Genomic DNA, 25482 nt, shown 5'->3' on the forward strand with positions numbered 1-25482 from the left:
GCACCTGCGAGTTAACCTGAGTTCCAAACCATTCTTTCTGCAGGAAGCAGTAGCCCTCCCTGGCTGGCTGCTGCTGCCCATGTACAATGATTTCTCCAGTTATTCACTCTCTTGACCCAGTTCAATCAGCACACCGTGTCGATGTGGTGTCCTTTAGGGTGTACTGAAGCTTTTCCTTACTGGTGCTCCTAACACAGATATGATAATGGCACTCAGCAGTGTGCAGCACTACTTAGAAAATTAAAATTAACTGACCCTTTTCTTTGGGAAATCTTAAGAGCTTACTGTTGTAGCTGTCAGTCTGTTGTGTGAACCTCACTTGCACATACCGTATTTTTTTTAAGAGAAAATGTAAACTGTGGTCTGTGCCTAATGTTTTCATAGCACATGGAGTAGGTCAATGCTACAGCATCAAAAAATTTACACTTGCTTTAAGAGAAATACTTCTGTGCAGCTCTTTGTTAGAGAAGTGTTCACAGAGGAGGTGAACAAGACAGTTTAAATACAGGCCAAGAGCTTTGCTATGTCCTTTTGTACTGAACTGACTTTCAGGTCTACTGATGAAATCTTTCTGATTTTGTGAGGGCACACATTAGGTTTGTGTAATAAATTGCCAGGGGTTCAGATGCATGCCAGTCAATACAATATTTAAATTATAACTTTGAACCAAATGTAATTTTCTTAGATGGTTATTGGCTTTTAAAAAAGGCCCAATTATTGATTATTGGTGCCTTTTAACACTGCACTATTATTCCTTCTTTCACCAAAATGCGTATGTAAAGATTGTGCCTATTACTTTTTGTAATGAAAGCTGACCACGTGTGCACACTTGTGGTTTGACTCTAGAGCTCCCTTAATACTGTACTCTTTGTTCTGTTGAGGTGGTTCTGAACCCCTGTACATTTTTTTTAAACCTGTAAGAAAGTTGAAACAATGGAATAAAGTAGTATTCTGTCAATCAAACTCAGCCTTGGCGTTAGTTCCCTGATGTCACACTCTGTTCTCTGGGAAAGTCCTTTTGGGTTAGGACTTGAGTGAACAATTTCAAATCCAAATTTCGAAGCTGCTTACTTGATGTCTAAAATGTTCATATTCTAGTTTCTGGCACTGCATGTCTTCGAAGTAGATTCAAACATGACTTGAAATATTCCTCAAGCTGAGTTGAGCTGTTGCTGACACCCGGCTCTCACAGATATAAGGGAAAAATGAGTAGTATCCTTTCCATGGATCTCATAATGCTCCATGTCTACAGGAGGAGTATAATTGCTGTCTTCTTTTGACAAGTTCATGTTTATTTTGGGAGGCTCTTTTGGCTCACTGCTGCTCTGTGTGGTTGTGTAACCCCAACTCTTCTTACAAACATGACTTGGATTAGTTTAGTTTTGTCATTCTTTTGTCATTTTTTTCCTGCTTAGTAGGCCCTCAGCAAGCAAGACTTAGACAAGGAGCAACAAAATATCTTATTTCTCACAGTTCACAGGACTGGTTTCTTACCAGTAAAGTCATTTTATATCTGTGCTCCAGAGTTGGCCACTTAGAGCTTCTGATTTTCATTGGCATTTCTGGTGACAAGTTTCTATGGGACATTCTAGAATTCAAGAAAAGTTCTAGCAAGTGCTTGAAGTCATTCTGCCATTCACTGAAGCCAGGCTGTAGGCAGCAGATGTGTTGTGACTGTGGAACTGTAACTCCAGGTGTGTCAAACACCCGAGCAAACTCATTCGGCTCAGTTGTGCCTTGGTTGAACCCTTTTTCTGTGAGCTCAGCAAGTGCAGTTGATGTACAGCAACTTCAAGTTTATTGCCTGAAAATGGTGGGTCAGAGGTAGGGCTTTGCCTCAGGGGCTGCACCACAAAGTTTGCTCACCCTGAAGGGCACAGTTAGCAATATGTTCCTCTTTGCCATCATGTTTAGTGTGTGGATTTGCTGGGTGGAACTAGAAATTTCCTTTTCCCTCAGGCTGTTCTTGGAGGGAGAGAATAGAAGTGAAATGCTGTACCCTGGAAGCATCTTGTAGGTTCCAAGGTTCTTCACCCCTTTTCAAAGTTTTTTGGTTTTTTGAACACTGGCTTCATGTTATTGATGCAGGAGCACTAATTTGCTTACCTGGATTCTGAATCTCAGCAGTGAAATGTAAAGTCACATTTCACCCTATTCTCTAGAAGTCTGGAATCTGTGAAATTAAATATCCTCAGCAGATTTAAGTATTGCTTTTCTTCTTTCTGTTTCCCAGGTGACAGGATTTGACCTGATCAGTCATGTGAATCTTTAAATTCAGTATGTGTGTTTCATTTTATGGAAGTTTCTTCTAAACTCATGATTTAAAATTTTTATTTGAGGGACGTTTTGTTATTGTTTACTAATGCTGTCTGAGGATTCCAGCTGGTGCTGAATTCTCTTCCTGAATTAGAAGGCTGGGCATTTATTGGATTAAAAAAGTCACAGAAATTCCAGTCACCCAATCTGTCACTTTTGATTTTCATTCTGTCATAATATAAAGTTTCATGTTCTTGTATGAAAACCTGATTAAACAATGATATTTTTAAAGCTGGCTTCAACTTTCATGTGCCTGAAGATATTTATGATTTACAAAATACCTGGTAAATAGGAGACCAGACACTGACTAAAGAAGTTGATGTGAAAAAATCATTGTTGATAATACAAGTAATAAAAAGGAAACACGTAAAATACTAAATGAAAAAATGAAGCTATATGCCTGATAGATAAGCAAAATGTATATATATATTTATATATATATGTACACACAAAAAACTCCATTATGCAGGTAGATTATGTTGTGCTGTTATATTTCTCTGGGATATTTATGCTTGCAGCATACCAGGGGCAATGTCAAGGTCGATTGCCTTACCATTTTTGGAACCTCATCTCTGCAGCCTAAGGAAAAGTCAAAAAAATTGTGTAATGGCAGCAAAAGAACTACCAGAAAAGTTTTTTTTTTCTTCACCAAATTCTATGTGATTCCTTATTTTCTGGCTAAGTAAATTTCTTCCTAAAATATTAGTCTTTAACAGGAAAGGGAACTGCAGTGATGAAAAACACCTTGCTATCTTCTAAGGTTTACTTATTGTCTTATACTAAGATATTCTTTTCCTGTTTTAGTAACTGTACTCAGTAATGCTGGAGGCACTGTGCAAGTTTTATTTTTGTGCAGTCTTTGTGCCTCCCGTGTTGAAAAGTTGGGAAAAGTTGCTTTATTGAGCTGCCTTTCACAGGTAGTTTAGTAAAATCTTTTAAAAATATTGCTTTTATTATTAATTTTCATTCATTAATGTTTGACAATGAAATATCCTTGAGTACACTTAGTTTTTACGCTCATCAAAAGCAGTAAAATGTCCTTTTATGGGTAAATGAACTTAGCAGTCAATATTAGAAATCGAGATTTAATGATGAGTTACTTCAATAGCTGCTTCATTTCAACATGGAGCTGTTTTATCTTTCCTTTTGGTTGTAGCTAAGCACATAAATATACAGATTCTTTCTTTTTTAAGGTGTTGGAATGCTGGGGATCTGTGTCTCTGAGCCCAAGTCCTGAGATTTATTGTCCCTGTCACCAAAAGGAGAAGTTTAAGCCTTTGACTTCATCGCTGCCCCCCATTCCCTCTGGCTCTTTTTTGTATGGATAGAATAGTGCATCTCTCTACTGAAGAACTGAATCTGATGGATTTTGTTGTTTTTTTTTCACTGAAAATTTTCATGTATGTCTTTTGAGTGGCCAAACCAAACACTGCTCTGTAAACTAGGTGCCAAATAATTTGCAGACCTTTTCAGAAATGGCAGTATCACTGAGGTAGTGTTTTCCTGTTATTTGCAGCGTTGCCTGGAGCATTGCTTAAAGATAGCACTTTTCAAAGATTACATGTTTTTTGCTAAACCAAATATGGAGTTCAAATAAACCTTTCCAAGTAAACCAAGATTCCCCCACCATTTTACATAGACATATAATTTTTTTCTAAGTATGTACTGAATTTATGCACAGATCTCAGCATTTTTAACCAAAGTCATTATTGTTGATGGGATGAAAGCGATGTAGAAGGGTATTTAAGAGGAGCTTCCTACACACAGGTTTTTCTAATCATTCTGTAAAGAAATTTTTCCTTTCCCCTTCTGATATTAGGACAATCCCCCTGAGCTCCATGAGCTGTAAGTGCTAGAGGAGTGGGATATAACTGGAGAAGAAGCTGTTAATGGCTCCATGCCCCAACACAGCCCTGAGAAAATACTGAAAACCCCTCACTTTTACATCCATAATTTCTTTAGGCTCCTCCTTTGTATAAGTACTATGAAAGGTGGGATGAATATAAGGAAACCTTAGTGCTTTCAGCTGTACTGATGGGTGGCTAGGAAAAGTAATTTCAGGCAGTAAAATCTTTGGGACTTTATCCCAATCTTAGGCTGTCTGCTGCCAGCCTTAACCCTCTGGAGCAGACTGTGACAGCAGGGCTGCAGGGTTTCGTTTTAAGCCCCGTGTGACTCCATCTGGACAATAAAAAGGTGACTGGGAGCAAAATAAATTTTTTCTAAGTGCAGTGATTACCAGGGAAAAGAGTTTCTTTCCCTCTATGATGCTCATCCCTGCCTCAAAGCTCACAATCTAAAATTTACAGCTGACAGTGTAGGAAAATAAGACAAACACCAAGATTTTGAGAGAGGGAAGTTCAGAGACATCAGCGTCGTCCTCTGAGGGCACTTCTGCCATTTGACAGCATTGTTCTTTGTTTCCTTTAAATGAAATGTCTTTTTTTCCTCTTCTTCTATATATTATTGCAATAAGTACAAATTCTTCTCATCATTGAAAAAGTCCATTTTATGAGATATTTAAATGAGGGACATTTAAATGAGTTTGGGCAAGTATTACAGAGGGTCCCAAGTCACTTCTGAAAACATATACTACTTCAAATTTCATACACTTTAGGCAGGAGTGTCTTCAAATACCTGTCCCAGGTCAGGGTTTTCAGTCCTTGTATCATCTCTCCAGTGTTCTTCATGCTTGTGCAAGTATTATGGAAAAGTCTTTCTTGTGGAGCAACTAAATTTAGAATTGCAAATGGACAAATGATGTTTTCCATGATAGGATAGATTTGTTCTGCCCTGGCTGAAGGACCCTGTGAACCTCCTCATATCTCGGTTGTTTGGGGTCATTGGCAGCTCTGCACAAACCCAGTTTTGGGTACAGTGTGTGGGGCTGAAGCATGTGTCTGTCCTCTGCTGAAACTCTTACTCATGAACTTAATCCTCTACTGATGGGGTGAGAGACAGCTGAAGGCAATAAGGCTTTAAACTACCTTAGCAAGACTTTTGCAGAGCTGTGGTGATCAGGGTTTTTAGTGGTAAGGAAATTTGTTGTAATTTAAAAAAGAGAGATCTATATGCTATGAGTAATGAATTATTACTAGGTCAAGAATATAGTAGGTCTGGTTTTCATCTGTGCCCTCAACACACCAAAAGGATCTTCATATGAGAATTTTATTATAATCAGGTAGATATTCAGGCACTACAATTTTTATAGGGAGTTTTAATGCAACTGTATGTACATAAGGATTGTAAATAGTCATATAATAGCAAGGTTTCAGTGGCAGCTTTTCTGTATTTCAGGGGCTTTGGGGACCACTTTGTGGCTCAAGTTGGATAAGTTCTAAGTGCTTGCTGAAACTACCAAAGCCAAGACAACAAACACAGGCTGTAAATGCAAGATGTTTATCCAAAACTACTTTCTCTGTAGTACTGGATATTTTATATTGTCCAGGCAATTATCTCATGTTGGCTTATGATGATGCCTTACAGAAAAGAAAGAAATCTAACGCATGTAAGCAGAACTACATGCTGTCCTAATGAAATGATGTTCAAGATTTTTAACATTTCAACTCAGGACTCATATATTTTCTGTTATCTCTTACTTTGGGAGCTCCTAACCGATTCATTATTTCCATTTTCTGGCTGTGCTTTACTTGATCTCTGGCTTTTGAGTTTTTGAAGTTCAGTTTTAAATTTGAGTTTTCAATCCAGTTTTGCTGTTTTGTAGCTGTGTTCTTCACTTGACTCATGGAAAAACTTTTATGGAGTATTGGAAAGGTCATGTCCTTGAAGGGAACTGCATCAAATCTGAAACATACTCAGGCTGCATTTGATTGTATCTGAAAGAAGTATTGCTGTACCTTGTTCACCAGATTTCAGGTGTTTTGGCAAGAGGATCAGTGACAGATAACAAGTTCTCTAACATCCTCCATTGGGCTGAAACATTTGCCTCTGATTTTGTTTGTAAACATTGCTTACTAAAGAAACTCAATTTTGGTGGTGAATCAGTATTTTGGAGGGGATTTATGGAGATAATTTATCTGTCTGTTTTATTTCCTCTGGTTCTGATGGTGGAACAGGAAGGTTATTGCTTAAATGCTGCTGGAAGTTCTTTCAACTTCCCCCCCATTTTTTTGGAAAAGTATGTCTGTGATGGTTGGTCATTGATACAATTGGATTTCAGTGATCATCTTATTTTATGAAATTTGCTGCATTAGTAATGCCTGTAATTTGAAAATAAAAATCATAACAAGTGCTCTTGTAATAATGGTATTGATTTTGTCTAAAAATAAATTACACCAAGATGAAAATTCTTTACATTGGTATAAAGACATTTGAAATGTGTTTTATGTGAGGAATACCTGCTGATAATTTGTTTCAGGAAAGATTTGGATTTCCAGGGGTAGATGAAATTCAGGAGATTAAATGTAAATATTAATTCTGAAGAAAAGCAGGTCTTGCTTTTCATACAATAAAAAAATGAATTTAATCTGCTTTCTGGTAAGGAATTTTCGGTTTCTGTACGTCACCTTACAGAGATGGTAGTTTCAGGAGCCAAAGCTTACCAAAAAGCAGTGAGATATTAGTAATTATAAGAATAATAATAAGATTACAAAAAAATAATCTCTGCTATCACCATGATGTGCCTAGACCTTGAATCCCAGCTGTAACTAGTCCATAGTAGCACAGCTGGAAGGAATTCTGAGGAATGGCAAAGGAGCTCCTTTTCTCTATGGAAGAGGTAAAGTCTCTAGGATTTTCCAACTTAGAAAAGAGGATTAAAGTACAGGGGAGTTGGAGAAATTGGTGAGGTTGGGATTGTCCTGGGTGAGAACTGGATAAAAAAGAAGGTAGCACTATGAAAAGAAAATGTGTGTATAGTGAATCATATGCATTGACCAAAGAGTCTCTGGGTGGTAAAAGCTGAAATGGGTTAAAAATTGCAGGGAGTTTAGGGAGGAGTGTGTCTTTGTATGTGTGTGTAAGGTGGCAGTGAGGCAAGTGTCAGTATCATCAACTGGCTCCATCTTTTCTTGCTACAGGAGCAAAATACCTTCTGGAAAGGCACCAACAAAGCAGTTGTGAAGGGGACTGTATTACTAGTTCTGAGATCAAGCATGTTTAGGGATATACTTAAAAAAAAGTAAATTACAGTAGGTTAGAGACAAACTGTTTTATAGGCAGCCATAGCAGAAAGGGCTTTTTAGCTCTATGTATGTACCAGGATTTTTTAGAAGCCAAAGGGACGCTGCAAAAGCAGGGTTGCTGACTCCATGAGGGTAAGTCGAGTACCCCAACCAATCTGCAGTTGGTTCAGCAGAAATCCAACAGATCCTCCCCTTCATCGTCCCATTGGAAAACTTGTATCAAACCTATAGGATAAAAGAAAGGCAGGGACCAAAATGCTGTATTCAAGAAGGAATAAAAAAATCCTTGATAAAATCTCTTTGCCCTGACAGCCTGTTGTGGCTGACGACACATGGTTTGCAGTTCCCAACAACTAACTGGTATTTTCTCAAGTGTTTCTACAGTCCCCAAAGTTAATATTGAAGCAACAGCAAAGTTGAGGTAGGTACCCTAATGAGATGTGATGAGGATCCAGTCCAACAATATTGTTCCACTCCTAATCAACAGAATGTTATCTGTTTTCTGAAATGATGTGTTATCTGTCGAGAAATATAACCAGAACTCAAACTAGATCTGGAAAGAACTGTCACTGATGTATTTATAGAATTGGAAACAGCTCTGCCTGTCAGCAAATCTCCAAAACTATATATCCTTGTTAGTTTTTTTAGAGAGGAAGGCTGTTTCATCCTACTCTTTCATTTTAAATTTGGATCAGTTAACATAGGTTTGCCCCTAATAATATTTTCTCATTTGCTTTTAAAGCTAGTATTGATAGTTATGTTCTGTGAATAAAATGTGATATTTTCTTAAGATGCATTCTTGGTCCATCATTTGCTAGATTTTAGTGCCTAAATCATGAAGTAGATTCTCTGCTCCAATTTGTTTTCCTGTTTTGCAGTTCCATGTACTCCTGCACCTTCAGGCTAGCTTGAATTGTCTTGCTCTTCTTCATGTTGTGGAAAAGATGGGAAAATGTCAGGCAAAATTGCAGGTTTGGATGTCAGTGTTTAAATTATTTTGATGACTGAGTTGGCCTTTTTCATTTTCGTACAGTACAATTTCTCAATGTGCTTGCAGAAGCCAGCAAGACTCTGAGTACTTTAGTTTTTTCTTATACAGTAATTATTATTTCAAAAGAAAAGTGCTTGTACAGAAAATTTTGAAATTTCAGGTGGATATTTAGATTATACTGGAGGGTTTTTTTCTGTTACCATACTGGAAATATTGTTGTCACTGCCAATTTAAAGTTCTGAAAAAGGAAGGTGTGGGCACTGGCAGGCATTTCTAATATGTTTCCTAACAATGTTTGCAGTCTAGAAATCATCAAAACTTGGCAATATTTTTATCCAAAAGCATTTCTGTAGCTTTTAAGTATGATTGTGTGTTAGTGTTATGTACATTTTTATAGAAATCAAACCTAGTACAGGTGAATATAACTAAGTTCTGTTTACCCTTCATTCCTTCTGCAAGAAAATTCCCATTCCCTCAGGGGAACCTTGAAACTTTAAGGAAGTTTAAATGAGTTTTGCATATTCAGCCTGCCAGTGATATGGCAAGCCCTAAACTCCTGATTTTTCTGCAGCTACAGCCATGTCTCACTAGCTCTCCTTCCCAGTAGCCTGGAGTGGAGCAGGAGCGTTGCTAATGAAACAAATGTGCATCTGTGTTTGTGTGCTCAGCTGGAGACAATATGTTAACATATGTACCAAAAATCCCAGTTCTCATCTCTGCTAAAAAATACTGCTAAAAAATCACAGACTGTGAAAGAGGAAAGGGAGGGAGCACTTAGCTCTGGTTTGTTACTTTGCACTTCACATTTTCTGTCTATTTTTGCAATAAGCAAATTGACAGGATTTGAAAACAGCTTTATATTTTCGTGCATGTGAAAACATTAGTTCTAGGAGTATTATGCTATAGTATTTCACATTGGTAAAAAAGCCCTTTAAATATAGATTGTTGTGGTAAACACAGAACAACTCAAATAATATCCTTGAGTTATACTTTTAAAAACTTTGTATCTCTACTTTATATCTGTAATGAGTTTGGTTAAGTTTTATTTTAGCTTCTTTGTTGAGTCTTGCCTTTCCCCCTAATTGCATTGCTTTGATTTTTTTTTAATTTAACAGGCTATTACCATTTTTCCTTGAAGTGAAATATGACCATATGAATATGAAAGGCATTAAACCATACCTTGATTAGATGAAAGATTCAGTCTTACTTTTGTTGCTGTCATCTGTTACTGTCCAGTTTGTCTGATGGACTGTTTGAAAATTCAGGATTGGAGTTGGCATCTCAACTGCCATGGGGAGTGTGTGGGGGACTTTTTATGAAAAACCTTCTTTTGTATTTATATGAGGCTGTAATCTTAAAAACAGAAAACTGTTCTGTAACTGTTTTATAGTGTGTAGAACATTCATTAGGTATTTGCTTCCTTGGCTGCTGCTGTGAGAAGCCTTTTTTCATCCTGCTAGAACTTTGCATTACAGAAGGTTGTTAGCCACACTTCAGTGTATTATTCTTCTGTCTTAATTGTCCACAACAAAATAACCTCATGTGTTTAAATCAAATTCAGGTTGTGGCTTTTGCTGTTAGCACTGGACAGAATGATTTATCTCGATTCAATCTCTTCACTTGTTTTGGTTCTTTGCAGCAGCATCTCTGTCAGTGTTTTAGTTGACCTGCTTTCTTATTAATCATTTCCTTTCAAAATTAGGGCAATATTAGCATACATTGTGTTATATTTAGATTCCATTCTTCTTGGAGTTCGATGAATTCAGTGTTAGATTTAGAATGGGAATTCAATATTTTGTGCTGTGGAATTGTATTGGTTTGGTAACTTCCATTTTTTAGGCCTGGTTGAGAAGACTGGCAATAAATCTTTCCTCTGAACCCTAATAAAAATACATGTTCATAATATTTATAATTATTTTAGTTATAACATTTAGAAAAATGTCACTAACACTGAATGTAGACCCAGTTGTTTACTTCTCCTAACAGATGAGAAGTTTTGATAAACAAGTATGATTGAAAACTTGCTTTCAACACTGATAGAAAGGGCACTTTCCTTCTTTTTGGTTTAGGTTTGATCTCTTGTTTTCAGAACAAGAAATACTATTCAAATATGTAGTGAAAGGCTGTAAAAATGGGCAGTGTTCAATTCACACTCTTCATTATTAGTTAGGTAACTCACAGGAGGTAAATCTGTGTATAGGAAAAGTCACAAATCCATTCTGAGCTAGGGTGAAGGAGAATGTCCTTCCTCCTCAGCCTGTCACATGCAGAGATCCCATCTGGGAGCGTGGAATGAACTCCAGATTGGGATTGGAACTCATCCAGCCGGTGTTAGCGAAGCCTTGAAGCAAACAGAACAAAGCACAACCAGAGCAATCCTTTCACCAGCACTGACCCCTTCAATGACAAAATGGTTTTTAATGAGTGATACTGCAAAGCATTCATTCCCTTCAGCCAGTGTGGGAAGCTGTGGAAAGGTGTAAGTTTGAAGCGTGATCAGAATATTTTGTCTAAAACCTTCACCTTATTTGTGAGGGTGTTTCTTTGTACTGTTATCAAATATTGGCTTCTGGAGCAATTGTTTCTTACACTTCTGATTAGCTAATTTATTTCTCTCAGTAGGGCAGGGCATGAAGGAAAAAGAAGCAATTTAGTTATATTCACCTTTACTAGGTTTGGTTTCTATAATTTTCTTTTTTTTTCTCCTATGAAAATAATTTATTCAGACCAGTGAAGGCGAAGATTATTTAGAAAAGCTTGTTGTTTTTTTAATTCCTTAGTTTTATTACTAAAAATTACTTAGGAAAAAAAAAAGATTGGGTTTTTTGGTGGTTTCAAACAACCACTTTATCTCCTGGTTGTGCATCATTATTTTTTTTCTTGAAGAAAATACCTGATGATCCAAATTCGATCTGTTCTGGCATCTGCTCAGTCTCTAAGCTTATATTCTCTTTATATTGTTTAAACTTCAACTAATATTTTTTCATATTTCAGGAATAAATTCTCTATCCTGTCATATATCTAAGATAAATCCACCTTCCCCTATGCCCCCTATTTATTAAGATATGACCAATAGCTGATCCAGATGGGTTCTAACCAGTTTTGTACTTCTTGATGGTCCTTGTCTGCTCTCAGAGGTTCCCTATTCCTGGCACATCAGTAACCTCACTGCTCCTCTTCCAAACCTCAGTATTATAAGGTAGATACCCACAGGGAAAGATCTTGAAATTTAAAGATCAGTCTCAAATGGCTGTTAGTGAGGCAATAAATAATTAAGAATATCTAGGACTTTTGGAGACAAAAACTGTAACTCATGGCTTTTAGAGCTTTTGATATTGTGATCTTTTTTGAGGTGTAGCAGAGATAGAACAGCACTTGGATATCTGGGGATTTAAAGTAAAATTCCCAAACACTCACTTGAAGCTTCTAAATAGTCCTGGCCTGATTTTTCAGGATTGCTGAGCAACCCAAAATCTCATACAGGTAACTCAACAACTGTGGATTTCTTACTAAAACAAGTAAATAATCTTCACAGATAGTCTGTAAACTTACTGAGATCTCAAATTTGATTATTTTCTTCTAACTCATATATTACGTGAGGATCATTTTTGTAGCCAAAAGAAGGATTACAGTTATTTAACCTAAATCCACTTTCTGATTGTTATGTTGTCTCCCTGGAGCTGATGGTTACACTACTGACAGGAATACTATTATCAGTTAAATGTAATGGGTTGTTTTCATTCCTCCTATTATTCATTCATTTTAATACATATATTTTTAGTTCTGTTTATTCAAGGGAGGAACCTGCAATTCTGTTGTATCAAGGGAAAATGGAAAATTCTCCCTTTTCCATGTAGTTGCAGCCAGGTTTTTGAGGCTTTTCTAGCAAGCAGTGCTCCATGTTGTCCTGAGAGCATTTTGGGTGGAAGCAGAGTGAGTGGCAGTGAGGAAGAGCTGTTGTAAGTGGGGACTGAAACTAATGGAAGTTTGAATTCTTTTCAAAGGTGTGTTTAGGTGGTTCCTCCTAATAACAAGGTGCCAAATAGCACATTTTGTGCTTTTTATGTTAGATTGGGAACTGCAAGTCTCGGTGGCATGAATAATTAATACAAGGAAGTTGCAAACCAAGAAGGATTTTGATCAACAAAAACTATTTCCAAGACTCAGAGTTCTACTCCAAAAGAGAGATTTTAACTAGATCAGACATGTGGGTAAAAGGTTGAACAATATGGGGGTAAATTAAATAAAATTAAACAAATCCTGTGTTTGCCATTGCTTGTGCAGTGGTGGCACCCATTGCACCCTCACGGAGAGCTTGGGCTTGCTGGGCTGTGTTTCTGTTACACTTTTTTAAGCTGGCTGTGCTCCTAAACTCAGCAGTCCCACTTTGTCCAATGTCCAGGATGGGTGAAAGGGTGGGTGACTTTCTCTGCTCTTCAGCTATTAGATATGAGATTGGTGTAAGAAATAAAATAGGAGGTAACAAGTGGGTGGGAGTAAACCACAATTCTGCTCTGTTGGAACAGACAGCAATTTTTCTCCTATTTCTTTCCATCACCCCGTAGAGATTTCTTTTTAACTTCTTGTTAATGTCAAGAAGCAGAAAACATCCATTCTTTCACTCATTTTTTTTTTCCAATTCCACTGTTTATGTAACAAAACAATTCTTTTAGAAATAAGAGTTTTCTTAGAAGTTGCTACTGTTACATTTGTATGTGCTGTCTTGATTTGAGCAATAATAGCTGTAAAACAGGGTTAGAAAAGCATCAGCTGAAAAACTGGGTTTGGGAACATCTTGTTTGCTCAGTCCCTGGGAATTCTTGGTGTGATGCAAGAGTGCACCAAAGTGGTCAGCAGCATCCCTTGTCTAAGCAATGAACCAATGTCATTAGTGGGCCAGGTATGTCATTTTGTTGAGATGAATAAAGCATTTTTTAAAAGTTAGGTTTTAGAACTCCATTTCTTAATATTGTCCCCAACAATCACACAATTCCAAGCTTTTATGTGTGAGGAAGGGCTTTGCTAGAATTGCCACTGTTATTTTCCTACCTTGTATGGAGCAGGACAAGGGGACACAGCCTCAAGCTGAGCCAGGAGAGGTTCAGGTTGGCCATCAGAAGGAATTTCTTCATGGCCACGGTGCTCAAGTGTTCAAAGGGGGTGCCCAGGGAGGTGGTGGAGTCCCCATCCCTGGAGCTGTTCAAGGAACAACTGAACGTGGCACTCAGTGCTCTGGTCTGGTTGGCAAAGTGGGGATGGGTCATAGGTTGTACTCCATCTTGGAGGTCTTTTCCAACCTAATTGATTCTATAATTCTGTGAAACTGAAAGCTTAGCAATGGCTTTCTCAGGAGAGCTGTCAGTGCATTTCTCAGGATAACCAGACAGGCCAATTTCCAGAGTTCAGAAATCTTCCACCTTAAAGTGTGAAGAAAACTTCTGCTTCTGATGAGGCTGCATTTTCTATAGATCAACCCCAAAAATGCCCTGCAACAAAAAACAGTAAGAAAAATCTTACTATGACCTTAGTGGCAAGTTTGACCCATAAAAATAATTTAAAGAATCAGAAGAGTAGTGTTAAAACTCTATCCTGGGGAGTCAGCAAGCTTCAGAATGGGCCTCTGTAAATTTTGTCTAAAGCGGGGAAATGTTCAGCAATTCCTTTTGTTACAGTCAGGGCTCTAAAATCTGATGGATGCTGAAGCCTCTGGCAGAGGTAACTGGAATCTCTGTCTGAACTGAGTGTCATTCTGGTACCATTGTGTCAGAAATGCTCTACAGTGAAAAATGAACTTTTTGATACCAACTTAACAACACTTCCCAGGCTTCCAGGTACAGTTATTCATGTTTATGGCATTTCTAGGTGGATAAGAGAATGTGAATAATATCCAATCTCTATGGTCAGGGCAGTAAAATTCTAGTAAGAGTGTAGGTTGTTGGTGCAGGAAATACTGGTTCACCACTACATACAGCTTTCTAAAGCCCGAGTAAAATAGCAGAATAATTCTGATACTTACATGGATGTGGCTATGGAGACTTAAATCAGTGGTTTATGGGATTGTTGTAGCATTGCTTGTGGGAAGATTAAATGAGCAATAAATTGTACTGGTAGTGTATTTATGGAGAATGTGCATGGGGATGAATTACTGACTGTAAATAAATGTAAGACATTGAAGCATTGTTTGTAGTGTAACTCCTGATGCTTTATTCAAAATAGGGATCTGAGAAAAGATATTACTGTGAATAGATACATCTGCAATTGCTGTAGTGATGTTCCTCAGGTGCCTGATGCTGCAGATGATGTCCATTATTGTTGATTATCATGTGCTGTCTTCTGTCTAGGTTTAGAAGAAAAGCTCTAAGTCCTCCCCAAAAGAATAACTAAATACTTGAAATTACTAATTTGTTATAATAATGATTAAAACACAGCTGACCCCAAAAGTAAAAAAAAAAAAAAGAACATACAAACTTATGGACCAGGGCGTAATTGTGGTTCCCTTTGTGAAAAAAAATTGTGCTGTACGTTACTACATGAGAAATAATTTCAATCTTGATAAAAATAAGAAAAGTGAACAACACAGAAAAAAATGATGCAAGAAGAAGCTTGCTTACAGTTAACCTAAATATCAAACAGAAGTGCATACACCACAACACAGAAGAAGGTTTTTGGCCAAAATTTAAAACAAGACTGATTTTTGTCATGGGTTTTAACCTCCCAAGCTACCTCTGCTCAAGTTCTCAGGACCACACCCTCAGAAATAAAAAAATCCCTAAATGTAGTGTTCCTATTTGAAATGTAGTGTTCCAGCCTTTTAGAGCTATGTGGGTGGGTTTTGGTAAGTAACTAGCTAGTTATTCATGGGTACAGTAAGTATTGGCTGTGCAATCAATGCTGGGCAGGACAGATTTAGTGAAAACACAAATTTTGAAGTAATTCACTTTCTTATTCTGACCTACTTGTCATAAACAGTTTTTTAAACAATATTTAAATGGAGAACAATTTAAAATGCCAGGTGCCTTTCCCGTATATGTCAGTGAAAATCTCCCCTGCTGCCTCTGGCCGTGGGTATTGGAAGGAGATACAAATTGAAAGAAGGCTGGAGTAGGTGAGAAAGATTCATTTCCATAAGAAATGAGGCTAAAAATACATTTTAATGCACCACTAATAGTGATGTATTAGTGAGAGCAAGTTTGATGAATAGCTGAATGTACTGGTTTTGTATTAATTGACACTGTCTTAGGCAGTTAGAGGATAACATTGTTCTGTAATTGGGCATGGAAAGCAGCCTTGGGATTTTTATGCTACAAATATAGGGGAGCTAAAAAGATAAAGGAGAGGTGGCAGAGTGGTGGTGAAGCTTTTTCAAACAGATTTGAAACAGAAACAATACCCACGAACGCTTTTAATTAAAAGATGGTGTGTGAGTGGTGTCAGTGCTAGCATTTAGTCACTGCTATTAAGGTTACTGAAACAGAGCCTGTTTTCAGGAGGAAGACAAAGTTTTGTAAAGCCTGCTCAATAGATTTAACAACAAAACACTTGGGAGAATAAAGAGAAGGGATAGTAAATATATTGAAAGTGGAGTGTATAATGGACTGCTTTTACCTTAAGCACTGTGCAGGGATTCCTCTGGACATTGCTGTTCTTAGCTTTTGATGCAGCTGTTTACAGTCTGCAGAACAGGACTTTAAATTACATGGGACTGAAGGCAGAGGAGAAGGCAGGGGCTCAACTTGAGTAGTGTGGTATTTCCCTGTGCTGCCAAATCCTGCTCTTGTTGTTTTACTAGGAGGGAATAACTGATAGACTGCAGGAGCTCTCATCCTGCCTCCCGTGTCACCTTGGCATGTATTTGTCCATTTGCCCAGAAGGAGATGAAGGAGCCTCTGAGATGTGCTGGGCACCACTGCAGGGAACGTGGGTGCAGTGTGGATCATGCTGGCTGTAGGTGGCTGTGCTTTACCTGAGATGATTGTTCAGTTTGGCCAATAAAACAGAAGGAAAATATTGCCGAGTTGGTGTCAGTTGGGATGCTCCCAGGCTACTGCTGAGGAGCAGAAGGGAAACAGAGGTTATTTGGCTGCTGAAACCAAGGAGATTCCTTTCAGCAGAGTTAATTTTCTTAAGGAGGGGCAGGAAAATGAAATTTATCAACTTTAGTTTACCTTACTTAATTTTATGACTTTATGTTAGTAATTATTTAAAGTAACTTCAGTTTTTCTCAGGAGCTGCTTTGTAATTTACACCATAAAAGTGTCAGTAGACTTTCAAATGTCTCATCTTCATTTCTTGTTGCAAACCATCTACCCTGCTGGTGTACTGCATGGCAGCAATGCTTCTCTGCCTCTGTCATCTCCAACAGAGTAGGTGCTTGTAGGCAGAAGCCAATTAGAGAAAATTACTTCTTCTGAATGCCACTGTCTAAAAGAAAATAACCTTTATTCCTGCTAACATTGGTCATATTTAACACACATACTACTGCCAAGAGATTTAACCACCATTAAGTGGAAATTACACCTGTCTGTTTTAAGAAAAGTTTTAGTATAAAATGTTCCAGATCCAGTGACATATGCTAAATGGAAATGTAGTGTACTCATTTGTCTTAATTAAAGTCAGTCATTTTCTCCTTACAAGTCAAATGTTCATACAATTTTCCTTTTAATTTTTATACTGTTCAGATTCCTTTAGTATCTAACGTATTAAATATATATAGATACACAATTTAAATCAAATGTTATACCTGTTGCACAAATTTTAAGTTACTATCATGTTCCCCATTTATGTAAAGAACTTTTGTATTACTGTGTTCAGTTGACTGCTGATCTTGTTTTTTAATACATCCATTTCTCCATAGTTCTGATTCCTCATCATGCCAGAAGGCTTGGAAAATACTATGTGGAAAACCAGTATTTTTTTCTTAGCAAAGGAAATATCTTTTGTGTTAAAATCAAGAACTAAAACTAAAAACCAAGTGTAATAATGATCTAGAGCACTGCTCAGCCTGAGTTTGAAGAATAATGATGGTAAAATGAGGATGTCTGAGTCAGAGCTGAGGTAGAGTTGTGCTGCTCCCGTGAAGCTAAAATGAGGCAGCAACCTCATTGCCATTAGTGTTAGTAATGGAAATAATATGGACTCTAGGTAGTATTTACTGATGTGGGAGTTCTTTTGTTGGTGAGATTGAAGATTTGTAAACAAAGGGAGGAGTTTTCAGCGAGGCTGCTCAATAACACAAGAAATACCCTGCACAGCGCAAGCAAGGAGGTTTGGGGTAATGTACTTGCTCAACTTGAATGTTTTTCAGTAGTTGCACAAAACAGGCAAATTATGTCATCACAGTACATATATATAAAAATTTTGGTCATTTTGTTACTGTTTCGTGTAAGGAAGATTTTGAATAATTGTGGAAGTATATGCAAAAAGAGGTCTCCAAATAATGCTGAATGCAATCAAATTGAGTAGCTTTCTTTTCTGAAAAATTTCAGGTATTTTTTCAGTTTTCTAAGCAAGGCCTGTATTTTGTAGGTTGCTGAACTTCTCAGTTCCAGTACACAACATGGTCCGTAGTGTAGCTGCTTAAACTTAGGTATTTATGTTCAATCATTTGTTCTATTTTATATGAAAGATAAATTAAGTTTCATCTATACAAGTCATTGCATGCTTAGACTCAGAAAGTTGGACATATATGTTGTGGTTCCTGTAGTTTACAGTTACTAATAGAAGTAATTAATTTGCCATGTACAGTTTCCTTACCAGTCCAGGCTCTTGCCTTACTCTTACTCCTTTATTTGGAGTTTAGATTTTCTGGTATGTATATTTGCTAAAAGGGGTTATTGGTAGGAATCCTGGAAGGAAAAGGTCTCGAGTGAGAGTTTCTCTTAAAAACCAACCTTGGTTTTATTTCTCTGCTAAAAATACCTTTCTCCTTCTTTTCACTGTTGTGAAAAATTAATTCAGTCCATTTTCCTGCCCTATCTCTAGTGTGAAAGTGAGAAAAGTCTGTCTTGGTAGGATTTACCAGTGCTAATTCCATGTCCACAATCCTTTGAACAGTGCTATTTTCTGTTTCTCCTGTTAGGTATTTAGAAAGAAACATTTGGGATTTTTTTGTTTGCTGAATTTAGAAGTATTCTCCCTGCTTGAAAATACTGGAGGGGGGAAAAAGATAAATTTATTTATTTAGCCATTTCATTAGGTACAAACTGACTCTCTGAATATGTTATTTTGCTACATTTACATGCCAAACCGATTCCAGATATGATTATATTATTAAAACCTAGAGAACTTGGAATCTACAAGGTCTGAGCATTTATTAAGATCTTGATAAAATTTGTATTTGGGGAGTTAAAAATTAAGTTACTTGATTTTTTTAAACACATCTGTATAGGAGAATCAGGATTAAGAATTGAGTGGTGGAGAACCTTGCTCATCAACAGAGATTGCTGTTCTTTGGGAGAAATTATCAACTACTGGTTTTGTCTCTTTAATTGCAACAATTGCTAAATAATTACTGAAAAATTACAGAACTTTCTCTGTGGCTTTCAGTAAACCCTTTCATTTAAAAAAAACCCTATTCTTAATTAAAAAGCAAAATAGAAATATAAACAGATTATCTACTCTCTGCACATTATTTGTGTTTGTTGGTCTCTATTAATGTCAAAGAGATATATGCTGGTATTAGCAGTCTGACATGGATTACTTTCAAATGCATTCCTTTTCTCCTGATTCTCATCTCATGGGCCTGAGCACTGACAGAATTACTGCTTTTTCTCCTTGAATAAAAGGAACCTGCAAGCTCCTTCTTTTATAGTCTTGTGTTTTGGCCCACGATGTTATTTTCATGCACTTCAACTTGATTCAAACTGCAATTTTTAATTTTTTTTTTTCATTTTGTATTTCACTTTTTTCCCTTAAATATAAAATGTTACTTGTGTGTTTGATGCATATAATTTCTTTAAGACTTTCTGTGTTGGACTTGGAGATAGTGATTTTTCTAAATTTAGGGTTGAAATACAGCGTATTGTACGTACTATTGTCTTTTAATTGTAGGGAGTGCTGAGCAATTTTTAGTCCTTACAAAATTTAGTTCTTATTCTTCAAATGTGACCAATTACCCAGTACAATTCGTTGTGGGTGTGGGTTGGTGTGGATGTGGCACAGCGAGTGGTGACATGCAATATCCTTTTTGAGCAGTGTGTATTGTACTTCTAACTGTACTGCTGACAATAGCTGCCAAAATTAGGCAGAAAATTGAGAGTAAAGGAGATATTTGAAGCAACAACTCAAAATCTTGCCACAGATTTGTACATGAGCATTAGTTTAAAATCTGAACATGGTGGACACCATCATGCCTATTTTCTTTCCCTGTTCTTAAGATTCTTTCTGCTCTCAGTTTTTATTTCATACCATGAGAGCAGTCAAGCAATATGAAGAACATGACATGGCCTCAGAGATTTGGGGTACCCCAAAGGCAGCACAGATGGATGCAGCACTGTTGATGCATCACACTTCACTGTGGGGAAAATGCAACTTCCCCTCACTTTTGGTTAAGAGTTGCAGCATGGTTTGCTGTCATGTCTGTCTCCCATAAAATCCAAGTGTAGTTTTCCATCGAGAGATGAGTAGGAGTGTCTCAAACCAGCATGGCTGAGGAATGGCAGAGCTCTGGCTCCCCTCTAGTGCCTCCCCGACAGTTTTTTCTTGCCCTTCACAACTGCAAGTCAGGTTGTGTTTTTCAGTATGGAATTAAAAGTATAGTTGTTTAAATACTGTGTTAGATACTAAAAGCAGTGCCAAAAAATGAGGAAAAGCCTGTAAAATGTAATTGTACCTAGCAGTGAACTCCTAAGAGCTGCTCAGCTCATGTCTTTAATTACAGAAGTCTTTAATTACAGGAGTTAAAAGACGGGTACTTGTGATTTTCCAGATGATTGAAGGCATTCAGAGCTTTTCAAGTCCATGCCACGTCCCAACTCCCTTCCCACCTCTATTTGTTCATTCTCCTTTGGTTGCCTCAGTGTGTGAGTCAGGGAGAGATGAAAAGAAATAATTATCAAAGCAGAAGAACATAGAATGAACGAATTAGGTATTTTTTTAAAAATATTGTCAGGATTTGAGCTATACTTAGCATTCCTTTAGTTTTCCAGAACAATGAAGGTTTGCATTATATTTTGAGTTAGCACATATGTGCAAATAACAATGCTAAGAATATTCCTAAAAAGCATTTCATGCTCCAGCTCAAAATGTGTAAAAGGGAGAAGCCTTTCAAATCAAACAGCATGAATTTTTTATGTTTTGGGATCTTTGCTCCTTCTTTCTATTCTTCACCTTTGAAACTTGTGTTAATAGACCGTCTACCAAGATTTGAATTTATTACAAATAGTTTTTCATGGTAATAGATTGAGTTTTTTCTCCCTCCTTTGTCCATCCTTTGACCTCCCTTGTGATGACAGTCTGCTTTCTTTGAATGTTTGAGAAAGAGCTGAATGTTTGAGAGAGATGCCTTTGAACACTCACTGGGGAAGATATGGAAGTATTGGATTAAATTTCCTCCTTGGTTTAAGAAGGATTTAAATAGATGTTTCTTATGTCTGAAGGTCTCAGTTTTGAGGCAGACAGCAGATGTGAGATGGGTGTGCTCTGCCTTTCTTGGTGTGCTCAGCCATTAGGCTTTAAAAATTGTAAGGACTGTTTGGCCAGAAAAAGCCCATCTGAACATGAGTCCAAATCCTTGTTAGGACCTTGCCCAGAAAAGGAAATTTTTGGAAAACCTTTTGGCACTAATTCCAACTCGTAGTGCTGCTTGTGTGTGTTAGTCCATGACTCCTTTTTCTCCTTGTATCCCTGCTTTTGAAGTGTTAGATGTAAACACTGCTGGTTCTTGCTGGGATCTTGCCTCCTTACATTGTTAGTGGGCAACTTTTCCTTTCTTCCCAGTGGGCTGCTCTCCTGCCTTTTCTCAGTATCCAGGTGTACAGTTTCCCTATCTATAGAATATATATAGAATAGAATCACTCATTTAGACTGGAAAAAAGGCCTCCAAGGTCAGCAAGTCCAGCCTGTGACCAATCCCCACCTTGTCACCCAGACCAGAGCACTGAGTGCCATGTCCAGTCATTCCTTGGAGAGCTCCAGGGATGGGGACTCCACCACTTCCCTGGGCAGCCCCTTCCAATGTCTGAGCATCCTTTCTGTGAGGAAATTCCTTCTGATGTCCAACCTGAACCCCCCCTGGCTGGGTTAAAAGGCCATTTCCTCCTCTCCTGGCAGCAGAGCTCAACTCCCACCTGGCCACAGCCTCCTGTCAGGGAACAGTGGAGAGCAAAGGTCCCCACTGAGCCTCTTTTTCTCCAGGTTAAATAATCCCTGCTCACTCAGCTGTTCTTCATGGGACTTTTTTGGTGGGTTTGTGGCATTTTTCCTCTCAATTTCTCTCAACAATTCAGTGTTGAAGATGGCTTCAGTGCTGGACACCTTTTATCCAGGGCCTCCAGGAAGACTCCTCTATCTAACTCAGAATATAGATTTATCTAAGGTAAAGAAGCCTGCTTAGAAAACTGATGATAAATAAAACTGAAAGTTTTAATATAAATTATTATGATCTAATAAAAGAATTTAATTACCTTCCATTGCTTTTTGGCAAATATTACTATTTATAGTGGCAGATATTAACTCTGAAAGTGGTGATAAAAAAAAAAGAAAAAGGTGTTTTTGTTGTTGGTTTGTTTGGTTTCTTAAGGGATGTATAAAAATGATACTGCATAAGTAATGCTAAAATGACACCTTGTCAATTTGTGTTTGCACTATTACAAATTGTATTTCCACCACATAATAGCAAATCTTTTTATGACCATTCATCTCTGCTACTGAAGTGCTAAACCATTTCACTGCATCCTTTGGTTTTATTTTGTAATTTGTGGGTGTTCAACTGACAAGTTTAACCTCAAGTTGTGTCTGGAAGTTGCTGTTTTCAAATTGATTGGTGTGTAAATATCTTATGGTACTTTCTGCACAAATATATTAAGGTTTATTTAGAATAGACCTGTATAAGTAGAGAATAATAAAATCTGTGTTAAGTTGATGTAATTACAGAATCAATGGCAGGGTTTAAAAATAGCTTGTCTCAGTTGGCATTTGATAAAGGTAATTAAAGCGTGAAGAATAATGATGAAACCCTTTTGTTCTGCTACTCTCCTGTAGTGCTTCAGGCTTAGTATTTTACAAGAAAAACACTGGTTTCAGGCCTGGAAACCTTATTGTGATGGAAAGTTCCTGTCTGATGCAAAAATGGAAAAAATTTTGTTAATCTCCTCTAAATACAGACATTATCAAAGAAGCATGCTATTTCCAAAGGTATTGTTTTGTGAGCTTGGTGTGTTTTACCCTTTCATAACAGTGCTGCAGTTTTGGAAGGCATAGTGTCCAGAAGGAGCCAACGTGCTCAGAAAATGTGACCTCTTAATAACTGCTCAGGTTTGAAATGTTAGTGATGAATACACATCAAGGGGGAAGGGAAGGGAAGGGAAGGGAAGGGAAGGGAAGGGAAGGGAAGGGAAGGGAAGGGAAGGGAAGGGAAGGGAAGGGAAGGGAAGGGAAGGGAAGGGAAGGGAAGGGAAGGGAAGGGAAGGGAAGGGAAGGGAAGGGAAGGGAAGGGAAGGGAAGGGAAGGGAAGGCCCTGATGAAGGGGGCTGGTAAGGAAGTGGGCAGTTATCCAGTGACAGGACAAAAGGCAGTGGTCAGAGACTGAAATACAGAATATTCTGTTTAATTCTCAAAAAGAACTTGTTTACTCTGAGAATTTGGAAATAAGGGAACAGGCAGCCAAATCTCCATCCCTGGAGATACACAAACCCTGACTGGATGTGGTCCTGAGCAGCCCTGCTGTGAACAGAGCTTGGACTGGCCAATCTTCAGAGGTCCCTCCCAACTTCAACACCCCTGTGATTCTGTTTTAGTCAAAGAACTCTAAAATTGCAGATGAATTTGGCTTTTTATTTCTGTACTGATAAGAGGGTTTTTTAAGCTAGTTGATTATACTTCCAGTTTTCCATGACTTGCTATTTCTCTGTGCTTAGAAAAAAAACTTATCTGTGCTTGTTTTGCTTTTTCAGGCAGGTGAATTTATCTTTTCAGGGATGAGATGAAAGTTAAACAAAGGATTTGTTTTATGCAATTTGGCAGTCTGAACATATAATTGAAACAAAATCGTTGATAGACTCACTTATGAGAAACTTCAATTTTGCTTGCTGCCTAGAGAACAGTTGTGTTCCTATTTCACTGGCTTCACTGCTGGGGTGAATTCCCATGTGAAGTAAAAGTGGATATTTAAGGTGCCAAGGGTGCGCAAGTTAACAGTATGTGGGTTAGAGTACATTAGAGATTACCTTGTCAGAAAGATTATCTTGTAAAAAATACACGTGAATATTTGTTCTCTCCTCCTACTGACTTGCTCTGTAGGTACTAAAGTGACTTCTTTAGGTACCTCACTACTGACAGATCTTTGTATGCAGGCAGGCGTGGTACACACTCGCTCCATGGAAGTGGGAAAGCTTTGGGAGTTCCTGGCTCTATCAGGGGAAAAACTCCTGATCACCGGCTGTCATCCTTCTGATCCAGTGCCTCTGGTGAGGCCCTGGCACAGGTTGCCTGGGGAAGTTGTGGCTGCTGGATCCCTGGAAGTGTTCAAGGTCAGGCAGGATGGGGCTTGGAACACCTTGGTCTAGTGGAAGGTGTCCCTGCCCATGGCAGGGGTTTGGCTAAAGATGATCTTCAGGGTCCCTTCCAACCCAAACTAGTTTATGATTCTGTGAACTAGAGGGCTGAGCTGGAACATGCTCTCAGCCCACACAGCAGGTGACTTTTATTAGCTAGTCAAGTTAGTAGCGTGATACCCAAGTGGAATCTTCATTTACCAATTTCTTCTCTTTTCTACTCCAAGTGTTTTGAAGAACTCCAGTCTTTATAGCAGAGTTCTTAGATAGATGCAGAGACAGGACGAGCTTCTTAGTGTGCCTGCAGGGCCCATTCAGGAGGCACAGCCAAAGATGGGGAAAGGATATCCAGAGGACATGCACTGAGGCCTTTCCCTGGGAGCAAGACTTGTTGGCTGTCACTAAATCAAAGCAGCTACAGCTCAGTCTAGGAAAACCAGACAGACCTCTCTGAGTCCACTCTGGATAAGGTGCTTGGCACTGGCTTCCCAGTGTCCCATCACTGCACAGCATGAGTGTACTTGTCTAGAGGACATCTCAGATGAAAACAGCCCAGGGTAAATGTGATTTTGTTGTTCTCACATCTCCTTTGTGAAGGTGAGTGGCAGTTGTGTGACCATGCTCACAAAGCTGTTGGTGTGAGCAGTGTGTGTGTGCTGGCAATTCACTGGGCCTTACCTGGCATTTAAAACTGGACACACACGTGTCTGAAACTCCAACTCCCATTCTGCACCTGTTAGATTTTATAGGTAGAAGAAGTAAATATTTTCTTTAGAATTTCACAAACCCACAAAAGCTGGAAGACTGCAGGCAAAATTGAGTTTAAGATGCATCATTATAAAATGCTGCAATTAGCATTATCTTTTGGGAAAACATTAGGAACTATTGCTTGATTTGGTGGCAGAACACTTAGAGGTGGTTTGAGTGCTGTTGGAGACATTTATGTAGAAACTATAAAGTAACTCATTTATTCAGAGATATTGCTATGATAAACAAAAGGTTATCACTTGATGTTATTTTTTTCTAACTAAAAAGGCTTTGGGCAGTTGTGGTTTATGTCAAACCGGTTTTTGTATCAAAATGATAGAAAATTAAAATTTCCTGTACTAAGAAAATACCAGCATACCAATGCAAACAAGCCATGTTGTAATTGCAAAAAAAAAAGTGCTTGGCTTAAATGACTTGCAAATTCTGTAAATATTGAACATAGAGGATCAGAGAAGGATGTTTTCCTCTTGATGGACTGCAGTTGGTTTGCACTTTGACCTTCTCTTTGTCCGCTTAAAGCAGGCAGTCCTGGCCTTTTCTTGTGTCCTAGGCT

General features: G+C 38.1%; 1 protein-coding gene across 4 annotated transcripts in view; it reads left to right on the forward strand.

The window, feature by feature from the left end:
- Window positions 1–25482, forward strand: part of RABGAP1L (RAB GTPase activating protein 1 like) — a 229893-nt gene that overhangs the window by 81056 nt on the left and 123355 nt on the right. The gene's annotated exons all lie outside the window — the stretch shown is intronic.

This window comes from Poecile atricapillus, chromosome 7 (assembly GCF_030490865.1).
Source record: "Poecile atricapillus isolate bPoeAtr1 chromosome 7, bPoeAtr1.hap1, whole genome shotgun sequence".
NCBI lineage: Eukaryota > Metazoa > Chordata > Aves > Passeriformes > Paridae > Poecile > Poecile atricapillus.